This window comes from Prinia subflava, chromosome 18 (assembly GCF_021018805.1).
Source record: "Prinia subflava isolate CZ2003 ecotype Zambia chromosome 18, Cam_Psub_1.2, whole genome shotgun sequence".
NCBI classification, from domain to species: Eukaryota; Metazoa; Chordata; class Aves; order Passeriformes; family Cisticolidae; genus Prinia; species Prinia subflava.
The window spans coordinates 4,096,875-4,123,966 of NC_086264.1; the positions used below are offsets into that span (position 1 = coordinate 4,096,875).

Here is a 27,092-nt window from a genome sequence, read left to right on the forward strand (position 1 = left end):
CTGGAAACTATTAATGCTTTATGGAGCACAGGATGGCACAGACACCACTGATGCATCTGGAAAGAGCAAAACCTCTCTGTTGTGCCTTGGTAGCGTGGGTGATTGCCAAGGGAAGGCTGGGAATCTCTCGGGATCCGCCAGACAGGCTCCTGGCATGTATACAATGTCTGAACCTATAGTATGACCAGGAACCCAAATGCTCTGTGTGAAAGGGATGTGGTATATTGCACTCCTGGTTTTGTTAGTGACAGTACAGTCTGTAAAAAGTGACAGCTACATCTGTGTGGATAAATTACCCATCTGAAACAGATCTGAAACCAAATATTTTGAACTTAATTGCATGTCTTGCATGGCATTTGATTTATTCATGTACACAATGGCTCTGTGGCTCACGGCAGCAATCATAGGTAGGATGTCTTGTTACATGTGACATGAATGATACAAGAGTATTTTTCCATGCTGACATGGTTCATCTGCTCAAACTTAAAGAGCTCATTTAGTGGGGCATGCTTGTTTTTCATCTTTCCTTTATTCTCTTGTACTGGTAGCATCAATTCATTGTTCAGCTCCAGTTCAAACCTGAATATTTTAAATGTACATCTTGTGGGAAAATTTATGCAAGACCAGTTGTATCTGATGTATGTATGTATTTATTATGTAATTTCCACAGAATCTAGAAAAGCTCATCAAAAGTCAAAAAGAACTGCAGCTTTTCATTACTATTTTTTTGGACACTTTCTTGGTTTATTAATATCACAACTAGCAATCCTTACCAAGCTCTGTTGATTCTCCTGGTTCTGCTAAGAGCTGGGACTCTTCAGGCTGAAGAACAGTGCAGAAGACACAAGTAGAGGTGATGCTGTCTTTTTTTTTATTTATTTATTTTTCCAGAATGCCTGCAGCTATGATTTTCCACTCAGTGAAGATTTTTGTCCCAAAGGAATGAAGAGTAGGCAGATGCTCAGAGAACAAGTGATATGGATCTGGGAAGATACTAAGACTTGCAGCTCATGACAAACTAAAATCTTGTGCAAACAGCATTATTTAGCTGTGTTCTGATGGGATTTCTGAGTACTCAAAGAATTCTTGGTGGTTCAAAAAGAGATCTTTAACTTTTCCTAATATACCTCATTTTCTGTCAGCTATGCAGAGGCAATGGGAAACATTTGTCAAAACAGATGACAGGTTTAGCCCCCCGCCACTGAATACAAATGGGAAATTCAAGGTTCAGTTAATGGCTGCTGAGCCAAGAAGCATTTGGAAACTCAGCTAACATTGAATAGGCCCCAAAGAATACGCTGTGACAATTTCAGGACGCTGTGGCTATGGCCAAACTCAGAATGCTGTGAACAGTTGTTTCACAGTTTGTGCTTCCAGCCAGAAAAAGAGCTGCTGAGGTGCACAAAAACTGAGATGTAGCAGCTAACATGACTTTCAGGATATTTAAGAAGACATGTATGACAGCTGCTTCAGCCCAGCAGACTATTTCTTTGCCCACTGCTTCCTGGTATTTTACTGCCACTCAGTTGATTTTCTTACACTAAAATAAATATTATCTGAAAAGCAATCATGTGCATAAAATATGCATAGAGATTATATGTGAAAATCTCTGTTTTTTCTATTAAATCATGTTGGCATGTGTCATGGGTTGGCACTGGCCAGATGTTAATGCACCCATGAATATATGTTTTTTCTCTAACAGCTACTGTGGGATGTGATCAGGAACAGAGCAGAGCAGGCTTAAATCTTGAAAACAAAAAAAACACTAAAACTTTATTACATTACATAAGAACAGGGACAGAAATACTTTTAAACACACACAGAGACAGAAATAAAAACTTCTTAGAACATTTCTTCTCTCAGTTTCTACTTCCCCACACATCACTCTTTACAGACTAAACTTTTGGGTTTTAGATTAAATAATTACTACTCAAAAACAAACTAATCTTCAATTCAGCAAGGGAGAGAGGAGTCTCTCTCGCACCATAGACTGTTCTCTAGGAAACACGGGTCTACCCCTTATGTGTTCCCATGTCACCTATGGCACTGCCCGGAGAAGTCTGCCAGGGTGACACTCTCTTTTTCTTATGTCTAGCGCTCTCACTGCTATCTATAGTCTAAGGCTGCATACAGGGCTTTTTAAGGATACTTGCATGCCGAGCTCTCCCCTTTTTACCCAGGGGCCGGGGTTCCAGGAGCAGGTCTCCCCTGAGGGCAGAGGGCGCCACCTCACCCTCCCCCTCTTTTCTCTGCTCGCTCCACTCTTCAAGTGCCAGTCACTGTAGCAAAAGCAGGGGCAGCTGTATCTACCCAAAAATGCAGTTTATGTTCAAAAGAGACTCAAGTTCAGTCCATGGCTGACATTATGCAAGAAAAGTCCAGCTCAGAAGGCTACTCCTCTCATTCTTTGCCCATCAGGTTCCTTCTAATCGTGCTTTATCACCTCAGTCTCAGGCCGCTTCCTTCTCCTTTTTTTCTGAAATCACTAGTCATGAGAATCAATGTCTAAGAAAAGTTTCTTTCTGCCAAGCAAGAATTAACAGCTTCTATCTCCCAGCAGGGTGCAGGCTCAGGCACTCCCAGGCTCGGCAACCCCCACGTGGCTGGGCAACTTCTCCCGGAGTTTGGGGGTGGAGGGGGGTGAGCACACACAGAAGGCACTTCCACAGTTTTCCACCCCTCCATCCTGGACGGGGCAGCTCAGTTCCAGTCCTGTCCCTTCTCTTCTCCCCCTGGGGCTCCGGCTTACCTGAGCCCGACCACGTGTTTTCCCCTCCCCCACCCGGCCTCGTGGCTGGGCAGGGGAAGGAGGCCTGAGACGTCTCTCTGCTGAAACCGGGATCCAAAAAAAGAGACCGAACCTCCTAGACTCCTGCTTTTAACTCTTTGTGTCCTCAGAAGCGTGTCCAAACCTCCGAGTGACCAATCCAGGTGCCAGCAGAAAAGCTGATTACTAATTGGCCTGCTTACCTCTCTCTGGAAAAATTCACCTCCCCCAGCAACCACGACAGCATGTTACACTGAAGTAAGTTTCACAGAATCTCTAGGTAAATTATGGAAACTGATTTGTGGAGCTGAAAGGTTTTAATTTCTAGTAGTGTAACTACTGAAAGAAAAACAAAGTCACAGAGAGGTTTTACATGCATCTAGTGAAACAAATACTGGGGTAATTTGTGCTGACTAATAATGGAAAAGGTTCTTGCTATGATTGAAACAGTTTACTATTAAATGAGCAGAGGTTACTTGCCTGAGTATAGAATAAGAGAATAGAGAAAATTCCTACAAAGTGTTTGTAGTAGTGACCAGTGCTTTATACAGACTCTAATTAAGATCCTAATAATTTAATAATAGGTTAGATTAGATAGGTAGATTTCTCCTATGGAATGATGTCTTGGGTTGAAAAATGTAACCAAAAATGTGTATTCTATTTTCATCTGTTGAAACCAGTTGGGAGATATTGTTCCTTATCTCTTGTAACTCTAGGAGGGAAGAGGTCGGATGTAATCTGTTAATGGAACAACTGATAACACCAGATAAGGCAGTGCCTTCTTATCTCTTTCTCCACCCATCCTCCTCCAAGAGATATCACCTATGAATGGACCATTTAAGGCCTCTCACATGACTGATAACCTTCATTCCATTGGGAGATGCTCCACCCAGTGGGAGGAGCCAAAGCCTTTCCACTACAATAAAACCAGCAGTCCTAAACACCAAAAGAGCCTGTTTCCACTGGATTCACAGAGGACAACTGGACCCTTTCTTGAGGATCATCTCTACTCCAATGGAGCCACATCTGTCACTCCAGGAGGACTTATTTCGGACTGCTTCCAACACCCTGACCAACAGGGTATCAGGTTTGCTTTCTCACTCTGTAAGTGGTCCTTTGTAATATTGCATTTATTTCATGTTATTTTATTTTTACCCTTTTCTTTGTTGCTTGTTTCTTCTTCCTCTATTAAATTGTATTTCTGACTTAGAGTCTCACTGGTTTTGCTTTCAAACCAGTACAAATGAGTACTCACTGCAGTGCAGTAAGTGCAAGGTTAAACTGCATCATGTCTGTCTCTACCTTTGCATCCCTTGTCCATGCAACAGGAATTAAGCATCGAAGACCAGAAGTGTAGCACATAACTGACCTCTCAGTCATACATGAGTCCCTGTCATCAGGTTCAGAATGTTTCTTTGCAGTCAAGTCTTGCTGAGCTACCTTCTTCTTTCTTCACACTGAGGGGAATGTACAATACCAACTTAAAATCAAGAGCAAAGACTAAAAGATAACTTCTGTGGCTGATAATTGCCAGACTGCCTGTATTTGTTTTCCACAGATGCATAAGAATGACTTCCTAAGGATTAGTTTAGGCTGCCTGACTATTGTACCTTTTTTTCCTTCTAGAATTTCATGAACCTATAGGATGGATGTCATAAGTGAAAGCCAAGTTGCTGTTAACTGTATCTTATGGTAAGCTGTTGAACACCCTGTGTTATTACTCTTTTGGGGTTTTTTTTCAGTTTCAATGAAGCACTGATGTGCATTATACCCTGAGTAACTTGCAAGTGAGTATGGAACAATAGCAGGTCCTTAATTTCTATACCAGTGATTTCAGACTGGATCTATATTGTAGTTTAGATTTGGAGCGGTCCCCAGGGAGGGTTCTTCAGGAGCCCCCTGGGCTCTATGTTCGTTGGTATTTGCATGCTGGCAGGCAAGGAGACTCTAGACAGCTGGGGAGGTGCTGATGAGAGAGGATTTATTTGGAATCTGACTCCGGGAAGGCAATGTGGTTACAAAGGGAGAGGGGGAAGGAGGGGGATAGAGGGAAGGGGGGAGGAGCAGAGCCTCCGGAGGCCTCCAAGGCAAAGAGAGCAACCTCCCTTCTCCTTGCACTCTTAACAGAGAGATTCAAAGTCGGTGTGGATAGATCTTCAGGCCAATGGAGTTACAGATAAATGATACTGCAGAGGAAGTTACAGACTTGGGATAAACTATGCACTTTGAGAGGTGAGCTAGAGCATATAATTTCAATAAAATGCAATTCCACAGACCTAGAGACCAAACTAAATAATTAAAGTCCAGGTAATCTAATAAAGATGTGCAATTCTTCCTCTTCATTGCCCCTTGTGATGTTTATGCAACAGATTTGGCCAATATGTCACCATTGCTTCCCACAAAGCAGAACTGGGAGATCCGTGAAGAAAGCTGTTAAGTGTTCCCTTAGGATTTGGGCACTGATGATCAGCGCAGCAGCAGCAGGCAGAAGTTAACATACCTCAGTTGGCAAGAAGATTCAATTTTTAAAAGACTGTGTGTTCCAAATAACTGTGGCAGATGTACAGTGAAGCCCACAGAGCAGTGGGAGCTAATCACTAATATTGAGCGTCTTGGATCTTCCTGACAGATAACATCTTGCTGTATCAGCTGTCTCCAGAGGGTTGCTGTTATTTGGAAGCAACACATTTCAGTGCCTCTTTTCTTGACAATACCTGGGATTAATTTAGTCTACTGTTGTCTAAAGATCCCTGTGGACAGGGGTCTATCTTGAAGGAAATGGCTGCAGCGATCCAAATTGAGTGATGAATTGTGGTTGCTACATTTTTTTACATTTTATAGATGGGCTTTTTAGCTGAGACTTTCACTGTGTGGTTTGAAACTAAAAAAAGTTATTCCTGGATTGAAGCACTGGGAAACAGTATAAGGGAATAAAAACGGATGTGCAGAACTAGAAAACAATTCTTTTAACTATATCCATAATTTAAAATAGAAAAAAATCATTAATTGAATTACATTTTCCCTGTCTTACTAAGGATCAAGGCATTTCTTGTCAGATTTGTGAATGTGTTCAGTACTGTACAAACAAAAGAAATCCTCTTTTCCCTTAATACCTGTTAAACCTACGTTCTGCCACTTTAATCTACCAGTGACAATAATGCAGCATTTTATTTCCTGATTATTTGTGATTATTAAACCTATGAGCTTAGATAATTTTTTTAAAACACAATTAAAATTTAACAACTTGTTTAATTATCCTCCTAATCAGATTTGTCCTCATTTGAAAGGGTTCTTTTCTAATTTTGATGTATTAAATTCTGTGAGAAAGATCAAAGGTGCCCTCCTGTTCCTTATTACAGAGGATCAATGGATCAGATAACTCAAGGTTTGATAAACTATCTCAGTGAATTCAGCTCTATGCAATAATTATCATGTTATTAGGCCATTTTACAGTAAGAGTTAAACTCCCAATCAGTTTTTAAACAGCATCAATACATGCTAAACAAGTACCTCTTTCTGTGGAACATGGTTCTGTTTTTGTTTTGAATTTAAAAATGCACCACTTCCTTTTCAGTTGCTAAACTGTGTGATTTACTAACTGTTCTCAATGGATTGTATTGGTATTCCATCAGGACTGTATTCTAGCCTTCCTCCCTAAAATACAGGCAGTTCTAAGAAAACAGCACTATTCTTGTGAAAACAGCATTTATATATTTCTCTTGCATGTTTTTCCTCAGCATCATCTTAGTGGGAACATGTTTAACCTGCCAAAAGCTCTTCTGAACTCTGACTGCAAACCCTTCCGAAGTCCAAATTTCTCATGCAAATACTGTATGACCCCAGGTAGGTAGAGAACTCCAGGTCCTATAGGCACTTTATCTGTAACCAACTTTACAGTTTTCTGAGCCTTTTGTCTGCTGCATATTTAAAACACTGTTTACTTATTGCCCTTGTCATCTTGTCAGACTGCATAGCTTTGATCACGCAGTTTGCTTTCAGTCTTACCTTGGGATTCACAACCTCATCGTGCTGAGAAGTCAGACCCAGGTGACTTATCTTGAAAACCTGGGACTTTTTGTTTGTTTGAAGTGATCCAGCTTTTGTTCAGTCGCTGTTCTGAAGGCTGGTGCATGGCTCTGCACAGCCTAAGCTTTCCTTAGTCAACTTATGGACTATAATATATTGTTTGTTTTGAGTCTGATGTCATGGGAAAAAGTGTTGCTTCAGTCAGTATGGAAACTTGCCCAGATACATTCAAGTTGTTTCTTCCTTGACTGTAGTATCTGCTTGAAACATTTCCCCTGCCTTTTAATGGTTATTCCTGCTCATCCACAGGCTGTTTCCACTCCAAATATAGTGCTACTTGATTGAAAAAATCCAAGAAGTTGTTCTCTTTTTTGGCACGTGTTTAGCAATCCCAGCTAAATCCCTTCTGAAATGCCATGGTCTAGTTTGTCATAGAAGGTCACAGGCTTGCTGAAGCTGTCCCTGTGGACATTTCAGCGACTTCTGTGTCTGCACAGCTACAAAAACTCTGCTGAAATCTGGAATGTTTTTCAAACCTTTCTTCCCTCCCTCTGAAGTGGCTGTGAGGAAGCAGTGACCGAGGGTATTCTTGTGAAATTCCTATTGACCCCCAATATGGAATGTGCAGACAGTTCAGGGCTCATTGGGGTCCTGTGTTTGGGGTTTGTTTTTTGTATTGAGGGAGCCTTTCAGATGATGTTTGGGAATGACTTTAAAAGAACAGCTAAAGTGATTTTTATTTGCTTGTCTGCATAACTAAAGGATATTAGTCAGGGCAAACTAAAGTAACTCCAGTGATATTAATAGAGCTGAGTTAGAACAACTGGAGAATAAGCCCTTAAATTCTAGGGAAATTATTATTGTGCAGGCTGAGTTTCAAAGGCTCTACTGCTGTCTAATAACATTAGGAGTCTCTAATACCCAACTAAAAGCTAATTCCTCATTAGCTTTTCCTTCCCTGTCAATTCCTCTGTTATGTCTTTTTTGTTGATGTCAGAGCTTTGCTGTAAGAACACAAGAACTCTGTTCGAGAAAAGCTTAGCCTGAGCTGTGCCTACAGATATGTGCTACCTGCCCAGGACAAGAGGCTGAACAGGCTCAGGACTTGCACACTCCAGTTAAAACACTCTGAAAATCAAAATGTGTTTTTGTTTGTAAATACTAACTGGGATTTTTTTGTAACTTCTAACAAAGCTGATTAGGAATGGATTTTCCTGGGGATGAAGACACCATTCTAACTTGAGGGTTGTCTCACTGCCAGATTTCAAGCTCCTCTTATAAATCACTATGGCTCTTCAGAAAACAGATGAAAAATATGAATGTTGGCAAAACCACTTGTCCCTAAATTTGTTCCAAAAATGGCTGAACTATTTTCTACCAAACTTAAAAAAAAAAACTACCCCCCCCCACAAAACAAACAAACTCACTAAAATAAAAACACACACACACAAAACAAAAAAAACCCCAGCCCCCCTCCCCCCCAGAAAAAAAACCCCAAAACCCTCCCCCCAAAAAACCCACCAAAAAAAACCCCACCTAAGTCAAAGAAGAAGAAATTTCAACCTGGATACTTGAATTTTTTCTTTATAGCTTTTCACACGTTATGGAGTTAGGGCTTTCTCCATGCCATCTGACTAACCACTCCAATTTTTGTCTGCATTAGAAACTTTATACAAAAAAATGCATGGAGATCTTTGGTTGGGTTTATCTGGATTTGGAGGATCTTCTGAATACTATTGAAACAGTGAAAAGGGTCTGAGATCCCAGCTTTTCTCAGGCAGTACTCATCAGCGAGGGCAAGTGTGTAACTGCACCAAAATAAAGAAATGCTTGTATTATTAAAATAATGTATATTCTATTATCTAAGGCACTTTAGATTTGTGCTGTGTGGGGAGCTAGGTTGTAAAACAAATAGAGAGACCTTGTAGAGGTCAGTCTGTCCTGGACAGCCTTAAACTGCAATGCAGAAGATGGGAAAATGAATCCATCTGCAAACAGACTCGAAATAAACAACTACTTGAATGCAATTTTCCTTTTATCCAGAAGCTAGGACAGTGCTTTTTGTTACTTTGCCTAACCTTTTGCATTTCCAGGTTATCTATCAACACAGTTTCATCTCTCCCCTTGCATAATATGATGAGAGAGCAACCAGGAGCCAGGCAGAGGTTTTGGACAATGGACAGACCATCATAACACCTTTGCAGCATCAAATGGCTTTAGCTCAGGGAAAAATACCTGGCCCTTGGAAAGACCTCTTGGCAGTGACAAATGTGTATGTATTCTGCTATTTTATGTCCTGAGATTTCTTCTTAGTTACTGTTCTCTATTAAAACGATGCTTTTAGAATAGTGGAGATGATATCCAGGATATTTATAATTCCCATTGTTGCAGCTCTCTGGGGATGATTAGGTCTGATGACTTCAGTGGTGTGATAACTATTGATATAAATAACTTTCCAGAAGATTTCTTTGTGACTTCAGAACAAATTAACCAGCAAGAGAAACATTTCTGAAGGAGTTCAGTTACCAAGCTGTTTTCTGAAAACCACACTAGGCACTGATGTGCATGAAGAAGAGATAAAAACCTTTAAAAGCTAATCTTTGAGTGCTAAGGAGTTTCATTAAAATGTGAATTATCAAACACAAAGGTCCCATTTTCAGGAGTCTTGGGCTCCTTGGTCTCTCAGGTATTTCTGACTATTGTGTTTTCTGAGAAATGTAGAGAAAAGGAAGAAATGCTCACATAGATGAAAGCAAAACTAAGCTGTATTCATCAGTGATCAGAAACAGAGTATAGTTCAATGAGTTGCAAGGGAAATCTGACCAAGGGACAAAATTCTCCACTTACTTGAAGCATACCTAAGGGTTTGCTGTTGGAAAAGGTCTTTCCTTTGAGATTTCCAGTGTTTCCTGGTTTCAGCCTGGAAAGGAATAGTGGAAGAAGTGCTTCTCACTCTATTTTGATACTTCTGATCCTTGAAGAAGGGAGGTAGAACCATGGTGTGTGTTGAAAATAAACTAACAAAGTTCTAGTTGTTCTTTCAGATGAGTCCGTTTCATTCCGTGTTTTGGTTGCAATTTTAAATCATGTTTTTGTGGACTAATGATGACAAAGGATCAAAGATTTCAGGTCTAAATAGCCAAAGGTGAACCTACTTATCATTCTTTGCCTTTCTAAGTCTCAGTTCATGCACCCAAATGTTCCAACTTTTTTGCCAGTGCATGTGTGTGTGTACAAGTACAATTGGATAACCTCCTTACCTTACCTGTGAAAAATGGAATTCTTAGCCCTATGTGGTCTAAGATTGAGACCAAATTGATTGGATTGATAGACTCTGGATGAAGAATCTGCCCCTATGATTAGATTATTTAATCAGAAGAGACTTCCTTAAGTTAGCAACAGAAAATGCTGAAATTTTTGAGGGACTCTCACTCATTACAATTTTCAGTTATTTAATTTAAGACAGAAGCTGCTTCCTGTCCATAACAAGTCTTCAGAGGGAATCCTATAAAGACCTGCTTGATTTATTGAAATGACAGATTTTACATGGAAACAAAGCACTCTAAGTTTTCTTTGAGGTAAGTGCAGCTCTTTCCTCTAGCAGCATGAAGCTAGCTCAATTTTATGCCAATGAACTGCTCACCATGCCATGGCATGTCATTTGTTCCATGGAATCACAAGTGTTCCTCAGCTCAGCAGTGCTCCATGCACCTAGAAAATTTCCTCTCTGAGTGACAGCCCTGTTTTTCTTGGAGAATATTTGAGAAGTGTTACAGAACCATCTAAAATTGGAACCCTCCAGAGAAGGAGCAAATCCCTTGGTCAAGGAGATATGAATACATTTGAAATTTAGTAAAACCTTAGAGACTTGCTGAAGTCACCTAAGCAGTCAGCAGGGCTTCAGAGTTGGAAGAAGGCTGGCACTGTGCACTCCTTGGTGCCAAGTGACTACAGCCCTACCCTGTCGTGGTAAAACTAATGTGTTGCTTAAGGTAAATGAACTGCAGTGAACTTTTCTAGGAAAAAGAAAAAAAATTGTTCTTAACTCACATGAATAATGAAAATGTAGAGGATTAATATGTTTTTACAGTGAAGTAAGTGCATTGTCATGCTGAATTGCACCACAGCCACAGTACTGTAGATGGTGGTGACTAGTAACAACTGCTCTGGAAAGTGTAGGAAATGCAATTGTAGGATCACATGTAACAATCTGCCCATAGGGGAATGTTTCCCTTAATTAGAGACTTTATAATTTGGAATTATAGACTTGCACCTTTTCAAGGCACTTTTCTTATTTCCAGTTTAATCTAGATGACATTGCAAGCCTTGATATAAACTCTGGGAGATGCAATCATATCTGGGGCAAAGGGGGAAGCTTCACTTTGTGAGACATTATATATGCTAGAAGATAATCCTCGGGCAAACTGATTATAATACAAGCAGCTCAAAAAAGTAAAAGATATCCTGTGTAATATTCCAAAAGGAGCAATTTGATCAGATCTGTTACTGCATCTACTGCAAACTGAAAAGCTGCTTTAGTTCTGGCCTAGTTTTCTAACCAGAAGTTCCTCCCTGATGTTTCTTCGGACCCAGATAAAGAAGCATGTGCCTAAAAAGAGGGTTTATCAGTATTAATTTTCAGTTCTACTCATTCCACCACTAAATGTGTAAGTGCAATATTGTTTCCTCTGTTCTTCAGTCTTTACTTGTCTGCCGACTTTGGATGAGTTGGAGCATTCACTGTCCATATAAACCACAGGGCTGAGGCTACTTCATAATTTGGCTGGTGTAATAAGTTCAGAAGCTGTGCATTTCCTCCCCTCATGGGTATCTTTACCAAGGGAGAAGGTTCTCATGGGAATACACAATAAACAATCATGATTCTCCCTTTCTCTTTTGTCAAAAAATCCTGTACTTACTCTACCCACAGCTATTTTGACTGTTGCTTAAAATATTTCCTCATTGAAGTCACTGATTAATGCCAATGATTTTTATATATTGGGTTTTGTTTAATGGGTTTCTACTTAGATTTCCATGAGATGACTAAGCCCTTAAGCAGATCCTCTGCCAGGACTTGTTAAACAAAATCACTTTTGCCCATCAGACCACATATTGGATGAGGGGGCAATACACTTACTATACACCTGAGTCCCTCAGGGTGCTGCTGTGAGCTAAATCTCTCCAGCAGACCTGGAAAACAGTGAGGAGAGATTTGGCCAGTGGATTATGTTCCCAGTCAAGTGTCAGACTGGCATATTTGACTAGGATTTCTCTACTGGAAGGAGATATTATTCTAAAGAGATCCTGTCTAAAAATACCAAGGAGGAATTTTGTTGCTCCCTCTGGTATTTTTTGAGCAAGCTGATGAACTGAGACACTACCAAGTCAGTCCTTTGCTGCAGAGAACTGGCCCTGAGGAAGCTGCCACTTGACAAAGTGGGGTGTTCCTGCCTCTTTTCCCTGTGCAGCTGCTGCTCCCTGGTGTGTGGTAGAGGTCATGGTAGAAATCCTGAATTAATAGCCACGTTAGATTCCATTTTGCTCATGTTTGCTCTAGGTGGACTGCGATAATGACAGAGAAAATTAATATTAATTTGCTCTCATCTCTGAGAGAATTTTTTGGTCCTCTATGTGAAATTTCATACAGACTTAGAGACTTGTTCTGTGAAACCATGTTGGTTACTAAAAAATCCTACTTTTCAAAGATCAAATCAGAAGTTAAACAATCTCTAGTGCCCCACTTGATTTGAATTTACTGCTTTAAAAGATAAGCTCTTCTAGTTACTCCTATTCTCAGCAGCAGGAGGGCAGTGGATTTGTTCAAACTAAGTTATTTTTCAACACTAAAAGCTAATCAGAAGTAAATATAGTAGAAGAAAGAATTTAAACAAACCCACTTTTTGCTCTAGCTCCAACAAAATTTTTCTCACTTCCATGCCCCGCCTTATGACACAGGTATCAGAGATAACTGTAAAATAAAATAAAATAAAAATTAAAAAAACAAACAGCACATCATTCAATAATAAAGAGCTGTGAAAAGATGTTTGAATTGCAAATAGCCACTTTTGCTGATACATTCGGGGTTCTGCCAGGCTTGAATTGCAGATGGCCCTTGCTTGAAAGCCGATCGAGTTACAGCTTCATCCACCAACAGATTGTAAGCAGGACAGGGCAGGTCTCGCTTTTCAGGGCTCTGTCTTCTGCACTGCCTTGGCCACAGGCTGGGAGAAGCAAGGTCATCCTGACGGACCATGGCAGGCTCTGGGCACTTGGGTGCCCAGCTGTAACCCTGGGCAGGCAGTGGCACTTGGAGAGAAATTACAGCAGGGTGGTGGTGGAGGGACTGTGTGCTACTCTTGGAGGGCCTGGGAAGATTGCTTCAAAAAATACCCCTGTGTTCCCAGAGTGTTCTCTGGGATACCCAGAGTGTTCTCTGCCTATGAAAGAAACTCTGAAGGGTAAATGGTCTTTTGCTGTTGGAACCCTGAAAATTTTAGACTTTCTGTGCTGACAGGCACTGACCCCCAAGAAAACACTGCATTTGACCTGAGGCCATGAAGAAGACTTCCAAAACTGAATGACAGAATTGGGATTATGGGTGTGTAGTTTGAATAGAAGTGTGTAATATCACATGGTGGAAAACTTGGAGTTTATAGTTTTAGAATATAGTAATATATATATAAAGCAAGATGGAGGTTTTAGGGCAGAGGCCAGTCCTTCTTTTTCACCTTCTCCTTCATGGGTCTAGGTGTTATTTTGTAATTGGATAGAAAAGTCTGCATTGTGGGCCAGGGGTGGTTGTCCGAACAAGAAATACCATCTTGCTCATTTAATTCTGACTCTGGTAAGAAGAAGATAAAACGAGACATTTTACCACATGTGCCCTTCTAGAAAGCCTTAGTCCCATCACTTCAAATGATGGTGAACAACAGCACTTGTAACATACCTGTACTGATGCGTCCTCTCCTTGCTTCTAGTAAGCAATTTTATTGTAAATTAGCATGTAAATTAATTGATGACAAAATCTGTTGGAGTGTCTTTTCTATGAGCCCTTTGTGTTGTGGGGTGTGGGTTTGACTTTCAGGCCTTTTGAGGAGACCTAGCTAAAGATATCACTAAGCTATCACAAACAAGACAATGGCTTCTATGCTTTGATAATTATATTGGTTCCTGACACACCTCAGATAATGAGGTTTCTCTGCATCAGTTTACATCATAAATTGTCATAATTTAGTCTACAAAGAAAACATGCAAAGGAACATCTGAAAGCTCTTGGGCTTTTGTGACAGACTAAAACAGCAATACAGCCACAGTAGAGGCTTTGTTCCACTCTGTGGGGATGGATGAAGAGATGAGGGTAGGAGGGAGTTCCATTTACTGAGGTTTCCACACTACATATGAAAACGTCAGCACCCTGTGGAGAAAAGTGCACTCAAGACATTTCTGCTGGTAGCTCTCCACACTGCTGGAATCAAAAGGTGTGGGCAGGGGAGGATTAGTGGCATGCTGTCCAGTTGTCTTTGAGACTGTATTAACCTTCAAGTGCAGGTGAATCTGTGTGGACATTAAGACAATAATTATCCCCAGCACTTCTATTTACTTGGAATAGGTAGAAAAACAGTTTCTGTAAAATAATGCTCATTACAGACTTGAGTTTTCCCTCTTCTCTTGTTTAATAGAGAATAGCTGTTACCTGTGGCCTTGCATAAGAAACCAGCTTAATTCAGATGTGGGGTTTTTTCATGGCTTCCTCTCCTACTCACGCTGCAAACTTCTCTTGCCCAAATTGAATAATTGAATTTTTGCAAACGTAATGGGTTCCTTCTGAAGGCATAAATCAAAAAGTCGTAATAAAATACAACAACCCCAGCAGCTGACATGTTTTAGAAGCAGCTGAAGACAAAAAACTCTTCAAACTTGTTCTCCTCAAACAGCTTGTGTTCAATCTGTTCCATACACAGTAGGAATTAACCTTTCCATGTGTCACTATAGGACGAACACCACTCTGTGGATGTGCATAGTTTATATTGTGAAATGTTCCACTTCTATGTATTTGAAATATTAATCTTTAGACTCTAGTGCAAACAGTAAATTACTTTCTTTTCCTCCTTTCCTTTTAAGAGTATATTAATTTGTAATACTTAAATTATGGAGTTTATAGAAGCTCTTCAAATAATTAGAAAAGGTTTGGAAAAGAAATTATCCAGCATTCAAATGTGTGCAAATGCTTTAGGCTCTAGTGAGGTAATGGATCAGCAGCAGCTATCTGTGAAAAATTTTACTGTATCTTTTAATGTCAAGCTTACTAACAGTGGCCTTCTAACATTATGATACAACCTCAACTTTGCTGCCCTACTTTGATTTCAGTTGTGGTACCTTTCAAGAGTTTTCTTGGCTAAAAAAGGAAAAAAGGCTTTCATATATGACTAAATGCCTTAAGGCACAGAAGCAGGGAGCTTCTGTCCTTGCATAAATGAGGAATGACAACAGCAGACAGGAGGAGAAAACTTCAGGATGCGTTATGGGAAATCTCTAGATGCATCCTTATTTTCATGATTGGTTAATGAAGAAGTGGGACTGGAATTCAAGGTGGATCTCTCTTCAAGCTAATTCTACAAGTGAGTAACTGTGGTGTTGCCATGAACCACATAAAATGCTTTTGTTTAGGTGCTTCAATGAAAGTTCTAAGGCATGAGGATCTTCTGAAAACATGGCCCTAAGTCACTACAGTTCTGAAGAAAGGTTCACTCAGTTGGGTGGACACAGACATCGCTCACTCTGGTAAGAACCTGCCATTGCATATCTGGGAGCAATCTGAACACAGGTCACTTCATAAAAATGTGTCTTACAGATTAAACGCAATAACAAGTTGGTAGTTTCTGGCACAAGGCAGAGACCTGTGATAACCTCTCTGATGTCTCTGGAAATTACAAAGCAGGTAGAGAGTGGTCCTTGTAAATTCTTTATCTTTTATGCCAAAGAACAACCTCAGCATTCACTTCCTTTATCTTAATGTTGCAAATATATAAATATGACAGAAAACAACTAGAGTTACACTCCTTATAAATTGCCACTGTGACCTTCACCATGCCATGGTGTGTCAGCTTCATGTGATATCAACTAAGGTTTTGTGTCATGATTTGTTATTTGTGCAGCTTCCCAGTGCTCACAACTTGACTCTGAAATTTGATGGTAGAAGTCAAGCTCTTGCTTGACTCTGAAATTTGATGGTAGAAGAACTGTGAGAATTTAATAACGAGTATTGGTTGGTTTGTTGAGCTTGAGCTTAACATCCATAATCTGAACTATTTTTAATATGCTGCTATTTAGCAGGTGCTAAGCAAAAGGTGAGGACACCCCAAAGTAATTACTGCAATGGCTAACCCATTCCTAAATGCCATGTAAAAACCTGAATGACCAAGTAAAATTTCCACATATAAGCACAGCGTGCAAGGATTAATTATTTTTGTTAGGAAACCATAGTAAACTGATACTCACTTTTGTAGATGCCCTTTTATTAATTTCAGTGCACCAGTAACCTAATGCTTGTAAGAAAATACTACCTCAGCACTACCTCCATAATTAGGATTTCACCTCCCTGAGTCAGCCTGTCTTCATGGAGTGTGCTGTCATGGTGCTGGACACTGCCTTGTGATACCTGATATTGTTGTTTCAACATAATAGGCAACTTCACATTCAGCTGGAACAGTGGAAATTATAATATTATGGTCTGACAATGTTATTATTTTAGTGGACTGTTTGTACCTCTAACAAGGAAAGTTTTATGAAATTTGTATTGGCTTGGTTTACAGAAAGCATACCCATTTAGTGGTTCACTTTGACATAACTTTTCTGGTGTTTTATTACTGCTTGGTGCATAGAAACAGAATGGTATTAAATTTCTTGTTTATTTTTCTTCCTTTTGTCTTTAAAATGCTCCGAAGGATCTCTGTCTACAAAGTGGTTTTAAACAGAAAAATATATTAATTTTGAACAGGCATTTTGTTTTAGTAATATCCCTTTCAGGATTCTTGTGTCTTTATTGGTATGGATGGCGCAGCTTCAAAGGATAAATGCTTCATTCTTAGCATTGAAAACAACCTACTGTCAGCAGAAAAGCTTTTTGAACTGGTTGGAGCCTTGATGAGAAGTTATTAATTTCTGACATCTCTTAGGCTTTTTCTTTTCAGCTTCCTTTCCAGCCAAAATAAATGGCACCATCCTGTCCTGGGTGGGGGTTTGGGGCAGGGGTGCCCTGGCAGTAGTGCAGGCTCAGCCAGTGGTGCCAGTGCACAGCCTTGTTCAGAGTCACCTGGGGCACCCTGAGCTGCAGCCTGCCTCTCCATGGGGTCAGTGCCTTCTGCCTGGGGTTACTTGCAAATTCTATAATCTGCTATGGGGGCCTGACTTTTCATTTATGAGCTTAGGCACTCAGGTCTGGAAATTTTGACTTGGGCTTTTTCAATAGTGGGAGTGCACACAAGAGAGAAACAACAGTCTTTTTTTCTGAACAATCTTTTTCTGAGAGTGAGGTCTAGGTAGAAATTTGACCTGTAGAGATGCCGCCTATTTTATTTTAAAATGCTTTTTATGTTGTTGTTTTTAAAACCTTCTCATTTTACTCAGCTTAGGCTAGGATGCCAATCACTCTCTGATCTGTCTATCTTACACTCTTCCTTGGGAAAGAACATTTGGCCAGGAATATTCTGGGAATCTTGTCTGGGGCAGACAAGAGATTTAAGCTTGCGGCAGTCATGCAGTCCCAACAGGGACACTGTAGGAAGAAAGCAACGGATCTGGGTGAATGACTACTATGTTCCTGTGGGGAAGGAACTCTTCCCAGTGCTTCTCTGATTTTAAGACAAAGCCCAGACTCTCTTTTCCACTTGGGTCATCTAACTGCAAGTCAAACAAGGGCTTCATGAGTCCAGCACAACTGGCAGTGAAACCACTTTCTGCAAAGACTTCAAGAATGAGCTTGTGCTCCCGAGTTCTCCAGTATCCCAAAAATGCAGATCATATTTTAGGGATGCTAATTTGTGCTGTTTGCTCCTGTGACACTTCCCAGCTGAAGCACTAGGAATGGTGAAGGTAATATTAAGAGGTGTTTGTGTGGTGTCAGTTGGCCATGGATGGGAAGGGAAGAAGCAAACCTGGCATTTGATATTTGCTGGTTTCCTCCCTCTTTTGCATTGTCTCCATGCCTCTACATGAGGGCAAGGAGGAACTGTGCAGCACTTTGTGAGCTCAGCTTGGCTGCGAAGCATCAACAAAAGCTGTAGAGCTAGGTGTTTGGAAATAGGCTACGAAAATAATATTTATGTGTTGGGAAAGCTTTAAAACATTTTCTTTCTGTCCAGATCAAATTCCAACTTCTTGAGCGGGTTCCACAAAAGACCAGTCTTGAAATCAAGTTTCTACATGAGATTTGACATCAAGAAGACACAATGACAGTGTGTCCAAATTAATGGACTTGAAATCTGTTTTCCTCTGGGAAATGTTTAATATTATTCCTTTTGTTCAAATGTCTTGACAGATCACAGAAATGGGTAATACTTTTTCTAAAGTTATGTTCACTACTTCTGAGGAAATAGCCAAGACAAAATGTTCACTGTGTTTATCCTTAGAATCCATACTGGACTCCAAAGACATCCACAGATGAGGGCATAAGAAAAACAGCCGTGGAAATTTAAAGTTCAGGCTCCTCAATAAGAAAAAGCAGGAGTCTTAAGTTCATTACTTTGCAGATTCTTAATCTTTAGCAATAATTTCTTTTACTATCTCAAAATAACTTCCATCATAATGTAGCAACCTTCCATTTGGAGAGCTTACATATCTGAAATACTTTTTTTTATTATTATTTTACTTGAACCAAAACAGTGATAAAAATAAGTAGGTTCATATTAATGGTTTTAACAGTGAATGCCTAAACAGACCCTTTGAATGAAAGTTTTTACAAAGCAAAATACTATAGATGAAACGTAAGTGAAAAAAATAGTTAGCATGAAACATAATTTTGCACTCCCACTGAACCTCCATTTTCCATATTTTTGGTGCTGGCTGGAACCCCAATACAAAGTATTCCCTTCCTATGTGGAATATATTCAGCAGCTCAGAACACAACACGCTCACATCTCACCCCAAAAGCTGTATTTCCTGCAAGTTGGTTCTTTCTCTCCTAGCCCAGCTTTTCTCTGAGTCTGAAATAACTTTCAGTTTCATTGCCAAGAATTAAATTAACCCTTGTGAAACAGATCTTGAAACATGTTTCAGGTTTCCTTTCTTCCTTGAATAAAGAAATAGGAGCTTGTGAAGTATCCTTTAATCATGCATCAACCAAATTATTTTTCAATTAACAATTTAATAAATGGCATCTTTCTTGGCATTTTTCATTACTGAGGGAGTGTAAGGTAGTTTATTTGTAGGCAAATACATAGTAGAGACAAGGAGAATTTTCAATTACTTACTGGGCATTCTGTATGTATCATATCTGAGCAGTAACTCAAGGAAAAGTTCAATTAAAACAGCCATGGTCTTTCACAACAAAATATTTAATTGGAAGGATCTAGGACAGAGTCCTTGGTCATATCCAAACTAAGAGAGTAATAAAAATATCTTCAGCTAGAAAACAGATGTTTCAACACAATTCTGTGTCATAGAAATGTTTGAAAGAGTTTGTTTTAATTCCTTGTGGAAACAAAAGCAGATTTTGAAGTCTTGAGTGCAAGCACATGATGGATTTGTCCTTGGCTGGCTCTGCACTTCAGCCAGATGCCAGGCATTGCTGCTGTTCCCAGCTCAGCTTTCCCTGCCTGTCCTGTTGGACTGGGCTTATACTGGGAGCCAGTGCTCCCCACACCCTAGGGAGGAGAGACAAGCTTATGCATCCAGTAGGTATTTGGGAGCTGCTCTCCTTTCATCTCCAAAGCTGAGTTTCCCAGGCTATGAAAGAGGCAAGGCAAGGCAAGGCAAGGCAAGGAATCCACTGAAGAAACAGAGAGATGAGTCCTATGAAAAACAGGAAAAGCAGAGTAGATTGGGAGTAGCAGTGCAAATTAGCAGCTGTGCTATCTGTGAAAGGGTAGAGCTATTGTGCACAGTGGAAATAACCTGTAAAACACAGGTGCAAATGGTTGTGTGTTCCCTCCTGGCTGAGACCCTGCCCCAGCCCTGAAATGTTCTCCCTCATGGAGCTCCTTGTTATGGAGACCCTGACATGTGCAGCAGCAAAACCTAACATAAGGCTTGGATGGGTGAAAATTACCTCAGACATGCCTTTGAGTTTACCAGAAAAGAATTCCTCTTGCAAGCAGCCCTGCTGGGCCCCAGACATGGTTACTTCCAAAGTCTTTGATCCACTCCACTTCCAAAGTCTTTGATTTTTTCTCCTTTCCTATTCCTTTTTATTTTCTCCTATTTATTCTGTTTTAATTTGTCCACCTACACTAACCCCCTTTTCTTGTTTTTTCTTCCATGTTTTCACACTTTTTCTCCTCCTGTGTTTTTCATATGCTTTCTTTCCTGCTCTGTTTTCCCCTACTTTCTTCCGTCAAGCCATGACAGCTTTTAGTTACAATGAGAAATGACATATTGTGAAGGTGCTCTATTTTCCAACCTCTTCCCATACTCACTCTGAGCTGGGAGCAAAATGTTCCTGGTGTGCTGCCAGCTGAACCTCTCACAGTGCTACAAAGCTGGCTCTCTCCTATGCATGCACTCGAGGGATCCAGTCCCACAACATGAGGTTTTTGTCAGCTACTTCCTACATGGCTGGCCCTCTCTTCCTTTCTGGCACAGGACCCAGCAACTATAAATCAAAATATTTACACAAATTGTCCTTAAAGCCCAGAGGTAGAAATTCTATTTATCAAAAGATGACTCTTTCTGGAGAAAATGGCAAAAACCTTTCTTGTACCAAAACATATGTGTTAATGTCTTCTATTTATCATGGAAGTTCAGTGTGCTTGAGACAGCAGCATCATTACTGTGTTCACTCTTCTGGATGGGTTGGAATGATGTTTCCCAGTGTTACCATGAGATTTCCTAGTTTGCTGAGCGTTCATATTAAGTAGAAGGTTTTCACCTTCTCAACGCTCGTTTCAGGGAAACAGTAGTTATGTTTTGTAAACATTATCATTGTTTTACATTCTTCTCCAAGGGGAAGAATGACTGTGTGACAGTCCCTTTGACCAATGTAGTTGAGAGGTGGGAATACCACTCTCCAATCCATGGTCACCTTGCTAAAAGTATATAATAGAAAGTAATAAACAAAGCAGGATTCTCCCCTGCTGCTTTTCTGCTCTCCGAAATTCCTGGCTCCGTGTGTCTTTTGGAGCAAAGCTCACAGCGACATCCCAGTATTTTCATTTTCTTTCAACTTGAGGATTATATGGGGATCTAGTATCATCTCCTCATGTTAACCAGGCAAAGTCAGACTGTCTTCCTTACAACATATTAAGAAAATACTTTGTTCCACTGAAATTTTTGGCCTCTTTTTGGTTAGCATCTGTTCACATCTTTCAGGGTTATAGGTTTGCTACTTGACATTTATTTGCAAAGAAAAGCAGATGCCATCTATTACCTCAACCATCATAAAAATTACTTAAGCCTTTTAGCGTAATTCTCCAATTAACACATTTGAAAAATATTTTTTTTCTCTCTTAAGCGCATTCTGAAATTGTGGAACTACTCTTGCTTTCAGCATTAGTCTGCAAACAGAAAAAATACCACATCATATTCTTGGGGGGAAGGTAATATAGAAACACGAAAAAGAACATGATACAAAATCTTTTCTCATATAAATACTAATTTATGGCTTTAAATTATAAGATACTGGCCAAGTTTCTGTTCCTAAAATTAGATTCCCTTTAATATAAAGAGGCAGAGAGATAAAATATTTTGTGGTATTTGTCAGCACAGGGGAAGGTACAAAGCTCGAGGAGAAGTGTTACATAACATGTCCCATAAACACTTCAGTATTTATAGTATTTTACTGGTGTGTCTTCCTCCTTTTGCTGAGATTGCAGGCCTGGAGATCTATTCCTTATATAGTGGGTAAGCAGTGCTTATCTGCTGTACAGTCAGCGTTCAGGCTCTCCCAGTGTCCAGTTCTTGGCTGTGAGTTCAGAGAAGAGAATTCAGGATCCAGAAGAGTTGAGTCCCACATCCTCACTGAACTTGCTGTCACAAAAGCAACTTTGTCTTTGGTGTTCAGATACTTTGGGAAGAGTTTAACCATTTGTCTCTGAGTAAAAGGACATACTAACAGGAAACACCTCACCTCTGGCTTTTTAAAATTGATTTTATTTCTTCAACTGTATTGTTTCTAGATATATGGACATGCAAGCCAGTGGGAAGGAGCATTAATCTTCTTTTCAAGACCAGGCTGTGACCAGCCCTGATGTGTCTGGACAGGACCTGGAAGAAGATTCCTTTCTCATAAAGAATATGCCCTAACAAGATCATCTTTTCAGCTCACATGGGATCCTAAAAGCTGAGCTTTTAGGAGCCAGGGGCGCCTGGCTGTCCTACCCACATATAAATAGTCCAGAGCAAAATACATGTCTTCACTGTCAATGTGCCAGTTACAAGTCCTTGTTTTAGCATAAACCCTACAAAAGTGGAGTGTGTTAGCTTAAAAACTGCACTGCAGATAGTGGTGGCTGAGGCTGAGGAATAATCCCTGGACTGTCCTCAACCACTCACAGCTGGATTTGCAGAAATATCTTGCATACATGCAGCAAAATCCTCTAGGACTCATCTGTCCAGATCCTTCATGGAGTGATGCCCATGTCCTAGACATAGATAGCTACTCTTTCCTTAGGGATTTATTCTTTTGGTTCCTAGAACTGTTGGCCCCTGTGACCCTTACTGGCCTGGCTGCATGCTCTGTGCTGCTTGTGGCAACATCCAAATTGTGAGCATATGGTACTCCCTATTAGTCCTTTCAATTATTCTTTCACAAGCTTCTGACTGCCACCTCACAGCCATGTGCCAGCCGTTGCACGTCTGCTTGCAGTTCCTAAGGAATTTTGTGCAGTTTTAATTGTCCATTTTCTCTCAGGAAATTCAGACCACAGGACACAAATATAGAAAGCAAGAGGATTTTAATTTGCTCGCATTTCTAATGTGCCTGTAGTTAATTTGCTCTCAAATAGAGACAACAGTCCACAGGAGTGTGCTCAGACTTGAAATTTGGTTGCTGGGAAGAGATGGAGAAAGAAGCTGGATCTGGCTTTTACTCTTATGGCCTTTAATTCCTGTGTGAAAAGCACAGGAGGTGAAGCAGGTCTCCCCAAACAAGCCCCAAGGGATTTGGATCATATCACAGTGGGTGAATGATCATGGGCATCTTGTCTGTCAGGCACAGTCTTTCCAACTTTTGCCTTGGGTGACATGAATTGTCAGCACCATCCTGCGCTACCAAGAGGCAGCTTCAAGCTGGAGCATTGACTCTGAGACTCTGATCATAAAACGTAAAAAAACCCTTGGGTAACTGGAAGCAATTCCACTTCTGTTCTGTAAGCTCCTTGGTCCAAAGATCCTGCAGAAATATCGGTTATTGTTTGGTATTATTCTTGGGAGAGTGGGGGTAAAATCCTCACAAACAGGAAGTTCTTTCATAGCTATCTTCAGAGGAACTCTAATCACATTACATTTTCTGTCTGTTCAAAGATCCCAGATGCCTCTCAGTTCATGTTTAATATCTGGATGTGTTTGTTATGTTGATGCTAATTTACCTGCAGAGCATAACTATGGGAAATTCCTAGAGCTGGTGAAAAAGTGCACAGAACTGGTCACCACAGGAGGTTTTTCGTCAGTTGCAAGTGAACTCTTGAGTCATTCAGAGACGTGGAGACCTTTTCTGGGGAAACAGAGTTCTTTAGACAGTGCTTATTTTGTTGCAAAGATTTCTTAAGTTGGTGCAGTAACATTTGGTAAGTGAAGATGCATTTCTAAGGCTGCTTCTTCCATGCTTTCTTGGTCCCTTTCTGAATTTTCAGTCCGACTGTGGAAGGCAAGGATCGTTTTCATGCTTGCCAAGCTTCTGTGGTCATCAATTCCTTCTCTTGTTCTGCCTCCACAAGAACTGAGGGTCGTTTTTGTCTATGTCAGTGTGAAGGTGTTTCAAAATCTCAAGTAACAGCCTTGCTGTGCTGCTGTGCAGACAATCAAGCAAAATTAAGCCATAATCCAGTTCTAGTGAGACTGGGGAAAAAACAATAGAGGAGCAACTATGAGACTTGGTACAACAAATATTTACCTTCTGTGCACAATAAATTTGTTCACTACAGGCTGGGATTTCACTGGGATCTTTGTGTCCAACTGTCATGTTGATCATGGCATCATCTGTGTTGCATACACTTACTTCAGCATAAACCACAGCACCTATTGCCTTGTAAATCCTCCCCCAAGAAACTGCTTAACTCAGATTTCAGTGAAAGCAAGAGACTAAGTTTCTCAAAAGTAGCACGTTTAAAACAATCAAAATGAAGAAAGGAAAGATCACAAAGAATTATGTCTATCCTGATAAGTAATAGCTTTTAAAGAGTGAATAATTTCCTAGGCAAGTTATATATATATATATATTTGTCAGTCCTAATGAAAATGCTACTAATAAATAAGTGTAACTTAAAAAGTTCATTTTTACAGAATTAGCATGGACCTCCTGTTATGTTGGAAAGAACATGAGTCCAGCTGATATTAAGTTTTGGGCTAAAGGGCACTTTTCTATTTTAGCTGTGCTTTAATTGCTCCCTATTACATTAGTGTTATATTAACTAAGATTGAACATAAGTCTATTTTTCATCCTATTTTACAGTTGGCATAATAAAGATCCAGCATTTGATGATAGAAAGTAATAAAATACACACTGTCAGAACATGTGGTCAAAGCTGCTACTTCAGCTTAAAATGCACTTCTGGAAGAAATGGGAGCTCTAGAGGAGTGGTGGAATTTCTGATTCAGTCTCTCCAGTTAATGCAGTGTGAAATCTCTATGATGTCCTCTGATACCCCAAATACAAAAATATAAGAAACTCTTGGTATTTCTTAGGTAAAAAAGTGTGCTGGCTTGCAATTCGTTGATATTCTCATGCTTCATGAATACAACTTCTGCTACAGATACCATATTTCATTTCTTCCACACATCAGCATTTGAACTGCAGGCATAAAATGAATTGCTAACAAAGCAACACTCTTATATTTCCACCACTGATAATAATTTTCCTTAATATATTCTGGGCATGTGTCTTCCAAAGGGTATGCTAAAGCAAGGAAAGAGATTTAGGAGATAGATGATAAATTTTAGAAACCAAATAAGCATCTAAAACTTTTTAAAAGGGGTTAAGCTCAGGGGAACAGTAACTTAAGCACTAGATTTTAATAGAATTTGCAAGGGATGAAACAGAATATTTCACACCTTATGAGCAGCAGCCACAGAACCACCAAACATGCAAACTACAAAACAGATATTTCTATTCAGAAATAGAGCTCAAAAAAGAACAGGAAGAATGTTTCCTGTTGCATGTATTTATGTGAAACACTCTTAGTTACCACTTAGGGAATAATGTAAAGAAAAGTTTTATAGGCAGATAGTGCAGTTTCCCAAAGGACTGTGAGGTGTGACAGGGGTTATTAATGCCACTGCTGCAGTAAGGATGTGATATGTTTGGAGAAGTCTGTTGAAGATGCACATTGTGTAATAATGTATAATAAAACTAGTGTCATTAAAAGAGGGGCTGCAAGAAATCCCTGAGGAATTACAGTCGAGCTGAAGAGACTATGCCTAAGATGAAAATAGACGATAGACAAATATCTCATAGTTAGAAGTAGAGTGAAATGGAGAAACAACAGCAAGAGGTGAGGCTAAAGCATGGCTGTCTCTGTTGCATGCTTGTAACCCATCTGAGCTCTTCTCAGGAACAGTCCATGATCACACAGACCATATGTGCAGCAGCGTCTCAGCTCTGCAAGCTGCTGGTTTGAGCTACTCATTTCCTTACAGTCATTGGGGTTAGTTGGAGCCAATGTGATATTAATTTTAATTAGGGTGAATGAAGAAAAAGGTATTTCCATTTGTTCCACTAAATCCCCCAAATTTCCCTTTTAGTTCCCTATGGAAAACCTTACATTAATTTTCCAGTGAATTTCTGTTTGTAGAAAGAGAAAGCAGTGGAAGTGGCCAGTGTGTACTGGCAGAAGTGTCCACATCTCAAAGATAGATGTGATTATTCAGAAAGCAGCTTGTAGATGTGTCTTGTAAACTTGAGAAGAGAATCAACAACAAAAAAAACACATGCTGAAGGGAGCACTTCCACAATGCAAGTTCAGAAAAGCAAACCTTTAAAGTGATGTCAGCAATTCATGTGCTATACATCATCTGAAGTATTTTTATTGAAACCATCTGGTGGGTGATCCATAATAATAATAATAAAACACCACTATATCCAGGTGTCTTCAGATCATTACAAACAGATAACAGGATTGAATTCCAGCAGTGCCTTCCAGGTTTTGAAGTATCCATGAAGAAGTCATCCCTTTGAATTAAATCCTTGTCTGGATCAAAATGCAATCCTGGGGCTACAGCACATCCTGAGCTATACAGGTCTCTACTGCAATGTAGCCTGCAGTTCTTAGGCCTCACTAGGATGTAGCAGGAATGTTTCCTCGCTTTTTCCTGCCCTGCATATTCTCTTTTTCCACATAGAAATCAGGGTACAAAGGTGTCTTGGTTTGGAAAGACAGGTATCTGTCAGGGAAAACTGGAGTTTCCCTTGGAATAGGGAATGTAAAACACCCTGCCTCCAAATTACTGCAGTTTTGCAATTAGGAGCTTTCAGGCAAAAATATGGGAATAGGAGTAACAGTTCTTTACTAGGAACATTAAACAAAAGTCCTAGAAAACCCTGACGAGGTCAGGAATACGACCTGACACCCTGTTGGCCAGGTTGTTGGAAGCAGTCCAAAAAAGTCCTCCTGGAGTGACAGATGTGGTTCTGTTGAAGTAGAGATGATCCTGAAGTGGCAGTGAGATGAGTCCAGTGCCGAGGCCATTTCTATAGGTTAATAGATCTTAAAGGTCCGAGAACATTTTAGAGTCTTATACAAAGTTGTTTCTTACATGAAAGCATATATCTGAAGGTGTGGGAGTTCTAAATGAGCGGTCTTGCAATCTTACAATCGGTTATGAGTATAAAGTCTTTAGAAAATGAAATACCAGAATAAACATGGAATTTAACATAACATTTCAGCCTTAGGATAAAACAACCTCCAACTCCTGACCCCTAGCAGGGTTCCCA

General features: G+C 40.0%; 1 protein-coding gene and 1 long non-coding RNA gene across 3 annotated transcripts in view; one reads left to right on the forward strand and one right to left on the reverse strand.

Annotated features, from left to right (window-relative positions):
* Positions 1–6,917, reverse strand: part of PDE5A (phosphodiesterase 5A) — a 107,477-nt gene extending 100,560 nt beyond the window's left edge. For both annotated transcript variants that reach the window (XM_063415211.1, XM_063415208.1), the window contains exon 1: positions 6,773–6,917. The gene's annotated coding sequence lies outside the window, so the exon portion shown is untranslated. The remainder of the gene's footprint in view (positions 1–6,772) is intronic.
* The window catches only part of LOC134559895 (uncharacterized), an 85,305-nt gene that overhangs the window by 51,424 nt on the left and 6,789 nt on the right, over positions 1–27,092 (forward strand). Inside the window, exons 8-15 of the long non-coding RNA XR_010082616.1 lie at positions 892–3,025; positions 3,484–3,854; positions 4,394–4,459; positions 4,895–4,999; positions 6,505–6,610; positions 8,887–9,065; positions 10,242–10,371; positions 15,461–15,574. This is a non-coding gene — a long non-coding RNA (uncharacterized LOC134559895). The remainder of the gene's footprint in view (positions 1–891; positions 3,026–3,483; positions 3,855–4,393; positions 4,460–4,894; positions 5,000–6,504; positions 6,611–8,886; positions 9,066–10,241; positions 10,372–15,460; positions 15,575–27,092) is intronic.